Consider the following 11879-nt stretch of genomic DNA (forward strand, 5'->3'; position numbering starts at 1 on the left):
ACGGACCCCTCGGCTCTCGAAGGGAAATAGGACTCAGCTAAAGTTAAGTAAGACTTTCGGTTAAGGAGGGCCTGCCTGTTTCACATGTTTCGATCCAACCTTCCTGTTCCGATCTCGCAGGGAAAAACTCCACCTGATTTTTCAAGTACCTTCGGAATTAAGCAAGCCACGTAGCTCTAAATAGAGATCCCGGTTTAATGCCCCAGCTCGTGGAGGGGAGCAGACGGCTAGCTCTGCAACTGTGTGCAATTCTTATCAGGCAAAGTTCAGCTGCTCTTGGCTAACTAGCTTGCCCAAGTGACTCCCCCGGGCCCCAGCCAGGAGCAACTAAACTGAAATGCAAAATGCACAACCCCTTCCCCCTCACAGATAAAAGGCTGGCGAATATATAGGCCTCGTTTTAATAGGGCCTCGGCTAGGTCTCTGTTTTTTGCACCCACAGCTAATTGAAGGGGCAGCGAGAGCAGACACAATTGAACACGTAGTAAAGGAGGCATTTCACCACCTGGCTTGCACATACAATTAAATATTTGCACCTGCAATGCTAGTATGTGTGAACGTTATCCCTGTAATTAGTTGCCGGGGTAGAAATAGATGGAGTTTTAAAACCCCTTTCTAATTCCAATAGTTGTGTTTTTTTTTTTAAATAGATATTTTTTTGTTGAAATACAAGAACTCCAGACCAGTTAGTGTTTTTAAAAGAAACTATTTCATATTGAGTTCTTTGCAGGTAATCGGCTGGAAATATGGCTTTCGGCGATTTCTCTGTGAAACCCACGGGAGTGTTCATTACTCGTATGTATTTTCTTTTTCTTTTTTTTTTTTAATATGAAATTCATTGTCCAATTGGTTTCCATGCAGCACCCAGTGCTCATCCCAACAGGTGCCCTCCTCGATGCCCATCACCCACTTTCCCCTCCCTCCCACCCCCCACCCCCCACCCCCCATCAACGCTCAGTTGGTTCTCAGTTTTTAAGAGCCTCGTATGGTTTGGCTCTCTCCCTCTCTCTTTTTTTCGTATGTATTTTCAATGGGTTTGGCATGCAATTAAGTACTCATTGCCTTCGTTCATGTCTTCCTTTCATTTATTTGATCGATAAACACACTGAGCACATACTATATCCTGGCTCCAGACGTACCGAGGCCCGTAAGAGAGCACAGCACATCTTTCCAGAGGCTTCTGGGCACGGACCGGCGCTAGGGTTGTTTTCATCAAATCATTAGAATTCGGTAGGACGAGTGCGTATCACTTATCAGAGGTGAGGGTCCACACAAAATACCAAGCAGTGCTTAAGTTTTCCCGGGAAGGTCTTCCGAGGGAAAATCTTGAATTTCCTTTCTTTTCTTTTTTTTTTTTTTTTCTTTAACATGAACATTTGTGTTGCTCTTCATCAGCGGAGGGACGGCACGTATAACAGTTTGGGCAATCACCCAGGCTCCTCCTTCGAGAAGATTCTACCGTTTAATTCGCTTCCGAGGCTGGTTAGCAACGTGAAAGGATTGTCCGTTTTCTCTATGTGCCGTGTCAAGTAGGACAATAAAGGGTTTTAGCGAGTAAGCGTAGGGTTGCGCGGGGGGACTTGAAGGGTCTTAGCGATGGCGAGACAAGAAGCCCCCTCGCTTCCCCCCGCAAGACACACACAACACGCCAATGTGCTAGGGACCTCAGTCCCCTTGCGTATTATCTGTTTATCCATAACGGGCCTTTGTACTCCAATCGTTACTCCCGCATTCCTTATATTTATTTAAACAACGCGAGGGAATGTCGACAGCTCTCCGAGGAACCCCACAACGTTCAGATTTCACGTGGATTGCCCCTCTTGTCTTCACTGTGTACTTGATTTCTTACCTCCACGAACACACCGCTTTGGCCAGAGCATATCTTGTCTCCCGATCGGCTGGCCTGTTTAGGGTTGACCTGTAGAGGTTTTTCAGTCCCGAATCCTGTGATTATCACACCCTATGGAATTCCGCCCCAAACATTCAGAGTGTTGAGAAAACTGTAAAGGCACCGGGAAGGGCCAGCCTTCCCAGTGAGGGGACCTGTAAGGGGGGCCGGCCAGGAACGCTGAGCGGTCGCTCTCGGAGAATAAGCAAGGGGGTGTGGGGGAGGCGGGGGGCAGCCTCTGGACCTTGAAATGTAACAGCTGTGCACTGTCGAGGCTGAGGATCAAGCAGAGAATATGAGATAGGCAAACGTTGGCTTAAACTTTCTTCTCCCTTTGATTGTCCTTGGACATCTGCCTCATCTCCTGTCAAGAATGTTTGGCAGCTGTTAGCTCAGAATAACACGGTCCTGCCGCGCCAGCCGCTACACTGGTCTCCTAATACTTTAAGCCAACTAGTCTCCGTCATACGCCGGCCCGATACACAGCTATGCTAATGCCTTGAGCTAACTAGCTTTCTATCCGCCATGGAAAACACAAGGGGGAGAGCCTTCGGTTTATTTTCCTCACGTGCTAATTGGCTTTAATTGTTGGCCAATTGGATTTCAAGTTCAGAGAGGAGTGGGCTGCACAAAGGCAAGCGTTCACTTCAGACCGTGGGAGAGGCTGGCCAGTCCTTTTGGTCTCTAATGTGGTAGACTTTATGCAGATGAGCCTGTCCCTGAACACAGGGGTCCAAAGGAGGATTCTCCGGGCCATGATGGTGGTTTCTTAAAATTCATACTTGTCCCCATTGGCCAACAACAACAACAACAACAACAAACAAGCACTAACACTGAATTGGGAGAGGGGGGCAGGGGTTGTCCTCTATATTCATCCATCTTCAGAGAAAATGTACGCAATTGGACAAACTTAAACATATTTAGCTCCTTTTGAGTCCCACGCGTTTACTCTCAGAGCCTCCTTCCTGTCGCTAAGAAATCACCCTTGTGAGAAAAACTGCTGAGTTATAGATATTGAAAGTGGACATTTTTCCACTCACTCCATGAGACTGATAGGCCATGATAACAAAAATGTAGATTTATTCCACTTGTACTCCTCCGTAGCACCCTCATAAGAATTCCTTCTCAGGAAAATAAGAGCATTGAAACGGGCGCCCTGAATAGCCAGGCTTTCAAAGGAAAGTGCAGATGAAATCATAGTGGTCGACTGTGCAAGAAGATCAGGGCAGGTACCGTCAACAACGTTGACTTATTTCCAGCAAAGGTTATGGGCTGCTCTTCAGGTAATGCGGAAGCTTAAATTCCCCGCTGGCGTCGAATGATTTTGCAAGATGCTGACTTAACTACCCATCCTCTGAGTCAAAATGGCCCTCAAGGAGATTACTCACTAAGTCCCCAAATTCTCTTTTTCTATATTGGGTCTGAAATGTATCTACGAGCACAAATGGTTCCACTGCTTTGATGGAATCGACCGGTCGGTCAGCTTCACACCTGTCAATGCAGTCACAGAATTTTTGACATTTTTGACTGCATCGAACAGGTGTTAGACCGAACCCGCTGGTCGATTTCATAAAAATTGCCAAACCAGCTTTCCTGATTGGAGAAAGTCAGGATCTACACCCTTATTAGTATTCCTCTCTACACCTTGTTAACACACTTAGTGTCTCGTTTTCCTGAATCTAGAAGCAGAGGCGTCGTGATTATACATACGTTCATGTATGCATATATCTGTGAGGATCTCGGCCAATTAATGGTTTCTGCATTCGCAATGCACAAATGGTACAGCCTTACCATCCATCCATATAGCCATAACTTCAAATAACATCCTTTAATCACCTATCAGTTTATTCCATGAATAGTTTTCATTTCTGGCCCTAATATAGCAAAGAGTGTGGCAAGGGCAGAATAATCCTTGCTTGGCAGGCAGGCATATGATTCCAGGCCATGTGGAGTTACTTTGGGAGGGAGCTTTTCTTTTCTTTTCTTTCCTTTCCTTTCCTTTCCTTTCCTTTCCTTTTCTTTTCTTTTTTCTTTCTTTTCTTTTCTTCCCGGCAAGACTTAAGCAAGTTGAGAAATAATTTACTACGAGGGTTGGTCATTGTCTGTCCCCACCCCACCCCCACCTCCCACAGGAATTTAAGCACCAGGAGAGCAGAAAATCTTTGCCTATTTTGTTTCCTGATGATTCCCAAATGCCGAGAGCTGTGTCTAGTGCGTGGTGCCTGAAGATTTCGGGACCAGCAAGGTTCACTGTAATGGGTTGGGTCAGGGAAGCCTATTCAGGGACTTCTTTTTTCCTCTTCACTCCCTCAGCACTTTGCACTTACCTTTCTTGAATTCTTTAGCCCGTTCTGCATCGCATTGAAAACAATGCAGTGCATTGCTTCACCCTCCTTTTCCTAGACTGTGGCTTCCCAGAATATGGACAGCACCCCTGGCGTAGTCCATTTTATGCCCATCACAGGACCCTACAAGTAGTAGACAAAGAGAACCCCGTATGGAATTAAGAACGTAGTCACTTATGAATAACATAGCAGTAGTCACTACCCACGGTCAATGCTCACTAGAAACACTTCTCGAACTTTACTACCTAACCCACACCATCCTGAGGCAGTTCAGTTTGGATAGGCGTGGGGGGAAGGGAAAGTTGCCATCCAAGTAATTAGAAGAAACAAGACACGTTGTCATTCGTTGACGGTCTGGATCGGAACCCAGAATTAGCATCTTTCACTGACCTTGAAGAAGATGTTCTTAAAAACGTGGATCAGCGTAGCCCCCTGCTCCCCGAATTAAAGCCAGGTTGGTTGAAAACGTCCCAGTGTCTCTCACGAAGGACACTGCTGAGGAACTGTTTACAGCCAGCTGATTCCCACAAAGGGCATTTGTTGAACAAGATGCCACCATCTTTTTTAGAGGATGACCTTTTTTTCCCCCCCTTTCTTTCTCTCTGTAACCGTCCGGTGGCATCATTCCATAAGTCACCTGGCCAGGGGACCGAGAGCTGGGCACACTCTGCGGTCATTTTGACACTTGGTGTGAGCTGGAGACCCATCATTTCTAGAGCCTTCACAAGACCAGCTACCTCTGCTTGTCGCCCTCATTTTCCTCCAAGAGTAAACTCCTCCTGAAGAGCTAAATGACACGCTGAGTGACACTTGGACTGGATGTCAATCTACAGCCGGAGACACCGTCCTCCTCAAGGTGAACTGTGATTATCACCTCAAGCCTTGAGAAGGTCTCCGGCTGCTTATATTTTCTCTTTCCCAATGTCTGCCCTCACCCAGCATCATTACCTTTCACGGTTTGTCTTGAGCAGCCTTCTTTCCCCCAGTCGCTTACAATAATTACACGCAGAAGAATGTCTTGATTCTTAAATATCTAGAGCTCCGGACCTGTGTTCATAAATAATAATAGGTACCGATTGTGGAATATACTACCTGTCAGACATCGTGCTGAGCATTTTACCTCAATTCAACCCCGCCAATAATTTTATTGGAAGTCTTTTTTTTTTCCAACTTATTCGTCACGTTCACCGACATGCCCTACATCACCAGCACCAACGTGGCCTCCCACCACGACAACCAGGGTCTCGTGGGCATAAAAGTCTCAGGATACGAGTGACGGTCGACGTTCGAAGCCAGCAGCCAAGAAAATCTCAGGGCCGTTTCCTCCAAGATTGAGTCGCAGAGGCAGGTAAAGACTAGCACTGAGTCCGAGAAGTCTAGACATGGGGCACGAGATTGAAGTTGGAGTTAATGATTTGAATGTTCTCTCTGCCCAAGGACGGGACCTTAAGCCAGTCACCAACCCACTCTCCTTCAGGCTTCTTTTAAATTGAAGGGATTTGGGGAGCCCTGGGTGGCTCAGTCCATTAAGCATGTCACTCTTGGATTCAGCTCAGGTCGTGATTGCTTGGTTTTGTGAATTTGAGCTGCGTGTCCAGCTCTGTGTGCAAAGCGTGGAGCCTGCTTGGGATTCTCTCTCTCTCTCTCTCTCTCTCTCTCTCTCTCTCTCTCCCCCTTTCTCTCTGCCCTTCCCCAACTCGTCCTCTCTCTACCTCTCTCAAAGTAAATACATAAACTTAAAACAAATAAACAAAGCGGATTTTATATTGACCTGTATGTTGGGAATATCCGTAAATGAGAACAAAAGCTATTAAAGAATCCTGTTCTATTGTCAATGTAATCGTTACCCTCTCTTCCTATCCCCACGTGTCTCCGCAGGAGAGGTTGTGAAAGGAGTTGGGAAAGTCGGTCCGCGGTAGTTACCAGCTATGCGGCGTGGTGCCCGACATAACCAGTGTTCCATGACTGGTGAGTAGAACTCATGACTGGTGAGTGAGACTGTCACCCTACACCAGCACTAACACATTGACTCCTTCCATATTAATGGTCCTGAACCCTAGGAAGAGGCTATGAATACTCTATATTTCGAAAGTGAATGTAGGAACTCCTCAAGGTAGAGGGACTGACAGACCATTTGATGCAGTACAAAGATGATCACAATTGTCTTATTGGGGGTGGTTTGTGGCTCCATATTCGAAAAGCCCAAAGAGATTTTGAAAGCTTTCTCCGGATCAAACAGTTCACAAAGTTAGCATCTCTCATCTGATATCAGACCAACAATACTTTTGAAAATGAAAACAGGGGCGCCTGGGTGGCGCAGTCGGTTAAGCGTCCGACTTCAGCCAGGTCACGATCTCGCGGTCCGGGAGTTCGAGCCCCGCGTCAGGCTCTGGGCTGATGGCTCAGAGCCTGGAGCCTGTTTCCGATTCTGTGTCTCCCTCTCTCTCTGCCCCTCCCCCGTTCATGCTCTGTCTCTCTCTGTCCCAAAAAATAAATAAACGTTGAAAAAAAAAATTAAAAAAAAAAAAAAAGAAAATGAAAACAAGTTTTGGGGCACCTGGGTGGCTCAGTCGGTTAAGCGACCGACCTCGGCTCAGGTCATGATCTCGCGGTTTGTGAGTTCGAGCCCCGCGTCGGACTCTGTGTCGACAGCTCAGAGCCTGGAGCCTGCTTCGGATTCTGTGTCTCCCCCTCTCTCTACCCCTCCCCTGCTCACGCTCTGTATCTCTCTGTCTCTCAATAATAAATAAATGTTAAAGAAAAAAATTTAAAAACAAGAAAATGAAAACAAGTTTTAAAAGCTAACAATCGTACGTGATTCAGGGCTTCAAACTGCAAGAGGTTGGCGTTTTAGACACAATGATTTTTTTTTCCTCTTGTTGCGTTGATAGGTTGCATGTGGAAGAAATACAAAAGAATTAACATACAAAAAAAAAAATATCTTTCTGGCCCAAAGTGGAAGCCGGCTCAGCAGCACAGCTGTTATGAGGCAAGTCTGCCTCCATTCTGGGCTCGCCTGACCTCAGGCTTCTGTCTCTCCTCTGTCTGTTGGAAACATCTTGTTCTCCCAGGTGGATCATTTTCCTTTGAAGACTGATGCTCGGAAGAGGAATCTGGAAAGCCTCCTGCTATCTGCTTTTCTCTCTGCTCAGGACAAGACCACCCAGAGCTTTGCCTGGGGAAATGCTCCCCATTACTCTAATTCCTACGAAAAACCCGTGATGTCAACTACAGCATAGTAAGTTTCTGGCAGCCTTTCATTATGTAACGAACACCCATTGTCTCAGCAGCCCCCAAAGAGACTCTTTTAAGACAGACAATGTTTGGGGCGCTTGGGTGTCTCAGTTGGTTAAGCGTTGCACTCTTAACTTGGGCTCAGGTCATGATCTCACAGTTTGTGAGTTGGAGCCCCACATAGGGCTCTGCACCGGTGGCGTGGAATCTGCTTGAGATTCTTTGTCTCCTTCTCTCTGCCCCTTCGGCATTTTCTCTCTCTCTCTCTCTCTCTGTCTCTCTCAAAAATAAATAAATAAACTTAAAAATAAAAGTAAAAAACAAAACAAAACAAAACAAAAACAGACAATGCTTACCTCTCCATCCAGAAACTTCTCTGGGAGCGAACTGCTCACAGTGGGCTTTTCTCAGTGTTCTACCCCTCTTATGTCGCCCTGCCTCTGATGCCCATGAGCTCTCCCCTTTTCCATCACCTAACTCTTTAGCTGATCAAGCAGGACAATTCCAAACCAACTGAGAATCCAGATGCTTCTTGGCTCAGCAGGATTGTGTCTCTCTGTAGCTTGCGTGCTGATGACTGTTCCCCTCCCCCACCTGGGGTCCATGTTGGATCGGAAAGAAAGACTTCCACAATTTTCTCTTGGGGCTGTTTCAGTGAATTTCCAAGTTACGGGAGGACAAAGTCACAGTCTTTGCAAACCTGTATCCTATGAGACGGCCATAACCCAGCCAACGGGGAGCTCACTCCCTCTGAAGCCCCTCCCCAGATGCACGTGTCCACACTGGAGTTTCCTCAGTGACTTTCAGGGCCACTTCTTGACCCTGTAGCTACCAGACTACCATGTCTCCCCGCATTATTTTTTACCCAAACAAAGCTTTGAACAGAATCTCTAGAGGCCACCAGAGATTTGTGTCTTTCCAAGACTACCCAAGGCATGCTATCATTATTGTGAGTGAGAACATCAAGGGGGAGAGAGGAGACTCTCTAGCTGTAAAAGAAAGAAAGAAAGAAAGAAAGAAAGAAAGAGAAAGAAGAAAGAAAATGCTACTCCAAAGACTCAACATACTTGAGAGTAGCATCTCTGCTCTTCAAATGTATGGCTGGAGTTAAAACATCTTAAACAAAAATTCAAATATACAGTCACTGCTCATCCAGGACCTCTAGAAGGCTAATGATGAGTCATATATGAAGGTTTTCCACCCTCAGAGGACACACTGACACAGAAACAGTTGCTCTATCACTCCTGGTCTATGAGCCCTCAGTGCATGTTCTACTCAAGGTCTCAGGGACAGTCCTCTGAACTGAGGACTCAGAGGGATGGCCCCTAGTCCCCTGTTAAACAACTACATAGGACAAGATAGAACCAAAATTCAGAGCGTGAATTCCTATAGATCAGGGTTGCTCAACCTTGACACTATTGACATTTTAGACTGGATAATTTTTTTGTGATGGGGACTGTCCAATGCATCCTGGGATGTTTAGCAGCATTCCTGGGCTCTGTCCCCCGGATGCCAGTATACCCCCTTCCAACTGCAACAACCAAAAATGTCTCTTGGCCTTATCCAATGTCCGCTATAGATCAAGGAAGATAAGGGTGAATTTTAAAGGGAGGGAAGGCTTCGGGCACCAGGGTGGCTCAGCTGCTTATGCACCTGACCCTGGATTTCAGCTCAAGTCATAATCTCGTGAGGTCAAGCCCCGCGTGGGGCTCTGTGCTGACAGCGTGGAGCCTGCTTGGGGTTCTCCCTCTCCCTCTCTCTCTCTCTGCCCCTCCCCTGTTCATTCTCTCTCTCTCTCTCTCTCTCTCTCTCTCTCTCTCTCTCTTTCTCAAAATAATTAACCTTAAAAAGTAGAGCAAAGACTCAATCTGTGGCAGAGAAGAAAAAGCCAAAGAAGGCAAGTTAGTCAGCAGGAACAAGGGTCCAAGCCTTCCCAGCGCCCGTGACATAATGCATGCCTCCTTAGTCTAGCATTCAAGGTGTTTCATGATTGACCCCAGCCTATCTGTTCACATACTTCAACTTCTACTTCTGCCTGTCCCCACAGCGCATATTCCAACCACACCCGATAAATCACTATCGCAATATCACATCTCCCTTTTCCATGCAGCATGTGATTAGTCATTCAGAGGCTTCCTTTCCTTCAAAAATGTCTTCTCTTGCCATTAGCTACTATCATCCTTTAAGACCAAGGCTGGGGCACCTGGGTGGCTCAGTCGGTTAAGCATCGCCTTCGGCTCAGGTCATGATCTCATGGTTCGTGAGTCCCAGACCTGCGTCGGGCTCTGTGCTATCAGCTTGGAGCCCACAGCCTGCTTCAGATTGTGTCTCCCTCTCTCTCTTTGCCCTTCTCTGGCTCACACTCTGTCTCTCTCAAAAATAAATACAACATTAAAAAAAAAATCGAGGCTGAACTCAGAGAGTGATTCTTGCATGAAGCTTTGCACAATCCCCAAGCCCTTGTTTTCTTCCCCGCTTGCTATGTTGGTCCCGACCACCTGTCTGTCTTCCCAAATGAGCTCCTGAGATGGAACGATGTCTCCTGTTCATCCTGGAAACCCGGGACATGACATTCTGCTCTGCAAAGAACATGGTCAGCACAGAGCCCGACGTGGGGCTCAAACTCACAAACTGCGAGATCATGACCTGAGCCACAGTCGGATGCTTAACCGCCTGAGCCACCCAGGCACCCCAGATAATAAATACTTTTAGTATAATTTTTATGTCATGATAAGCGCAGTAATAACATGGTAGCCATTGTGATCAATAAAGGGTGACAGGAGTGGAGCTAGGCTAAGCATGATGGTCCAGAGAAGTCTCTTTGAGAAGGTTAACTTTTGAGTTGAGTCCGAAGAGGTAAAAAGAATTTAGCTATGTTAAGCATTGGGCTAATAACATTGCAGAGAAGGGGAAAGTAAGTGAGAAGTCCACGTGGTGGCAAATGGCTCACCTTAATTAAAAAAGAGAAAAGAGGTCACTGTCCTAGAGTATGTGAATGATGGGAATTAAGGTAGGAAATGAGATTGGATATAAATAATTTTAAATAGTAGCAGAAGGGGAACGAGCTAGCAGCCCCAACCACATACACACACAAGTGCACGTGCACGTGCACACACACACACACACACAAATATACATATAACCGATATATATATATATAAGAGAGATATATATGTAGCTGATATATATATATATATGTGATATATAGAGATCTATAGATATTTTATACAATAAAAGTCAGAATCATTAGACCTCTGGAAATAATAATATTACAAGTTTTAGCATTCAGGCTTGTAACATATATCAGATAAATATATCTGATATATATATATATAAGATATATATCTATAGATATCTATATTATATAAAGAGTCTATTACTATTTAACTCTATATATTATATAACTCTATATTATGTTATATAGCTCTGTAGATATACATAGATATATGCAATAAAAATACATATATAGAGATATAACATATATCTCTATATATTAATATATAACGCAAATCATAATCTTTAGACTTCTGAAAAGAATAATTACAGGTTGCAGCATTCCGGCTTGCAACTTACCTTATTGAATTTCAAGATCCCCCTAAAAGATGGAGATTATGATTTCCCTTTTCTTTCAATGAGGAGACCAACCTGAACGTGAAAGTGAAGTAATTTCCCCAAGATCGCACAATTAATGAGCGACAGAGCCAATGTCAAATCCACATTTGCTCCCACCCACTATGTTCTCAAGAGTTACTTCAAAAAAAATAACAAGTGGGTTCTTTTCCTTCCCGGACATTGTCGTTTCCTTGTGGTTTTAGCAGAGCTGAGGGCTACGTGAAAAATAAATAAATAAAGGAGCACAGCTGACCGTGAATTGCCAAGTAGATTCATAGGTGAATTACAGATTCATGCGTTTGCAGTAATTTCAACTTTAGGCTCTTGATCACAAACATCGTAATATAGAAGAGTGCTATTACCTGCAATATCAACTTCCTTTTCCACGGTCGTGGAAGACAGACGCTTTGGTACAAGTGGCGTGGAATGTGGGAATATTTATACGCCCATGCTAGAAATTAGGGACTCACTAACACCTTCAATGGTGACCCTTTGGAAATGTCTGGAACCGTGACAGGACCAGTGGCAAAAAGGAAAGTCCCGCCCCGATCATGGAAGCAGGAAATGAACAAAGACTGGTCACATGCCATGCCCCGTAAATGCTTAACATAAATCCTGTTACATTGCTAAGGAGTGACTGCTAAAGAGATCCTTCTCACGGCGCTCAAAGATCGGAGCTCGAGTTTCCACAAATGAGAGATGGCGTGGTGTGGTTTAGAGGTATTTGTATTCCCGAAGTCGTCTCAAAATATATTCTGCCTCGCGTTAGCAGCCCTAAGCCCTGGCTGGAATCTCACACC

At 45.3% G+C, this 11879-nt stretch overlaps 1 long non-coding RNA gene across 1 annotated transcript; it reads right to left on the minus strand.

The window, feature by feature from the left end:
* Window positions 1-1026: 1026 nt before the first annotated feature.
* Window positions 1027-11589, minus strand: LOC125168558 (uncharacterized). Its single transcript, XR_007153200.1, has 4 exons — window positions 11442-11589; window positions 5182-5280; window positions 4216-4356; window positions 1027-2252 (listed from the first exon to the last, which is right to left on the minus strand). It is a non-coding gene; the product is annotated as an uncharacterized LOC125168558 (long non-coding RNA).
* Between the last annotated feature and the right edge of the window lie 290 nt (window positions 11590-11879).

Source organism: Prionailurus viverrinus, chromosome B3 (genome assembly GCF_022837055.1).
Source record: "Prionailurus viverrinus isolate Anna chromosome B3, UM_Priviv_1.0, whole genome shotgun sequence".
NCBI lineage: Eukaryota > Metazoa > Chordata > Mammalia > Carnivora > Felidae > Prionailurus > Prionailurus viverrinus.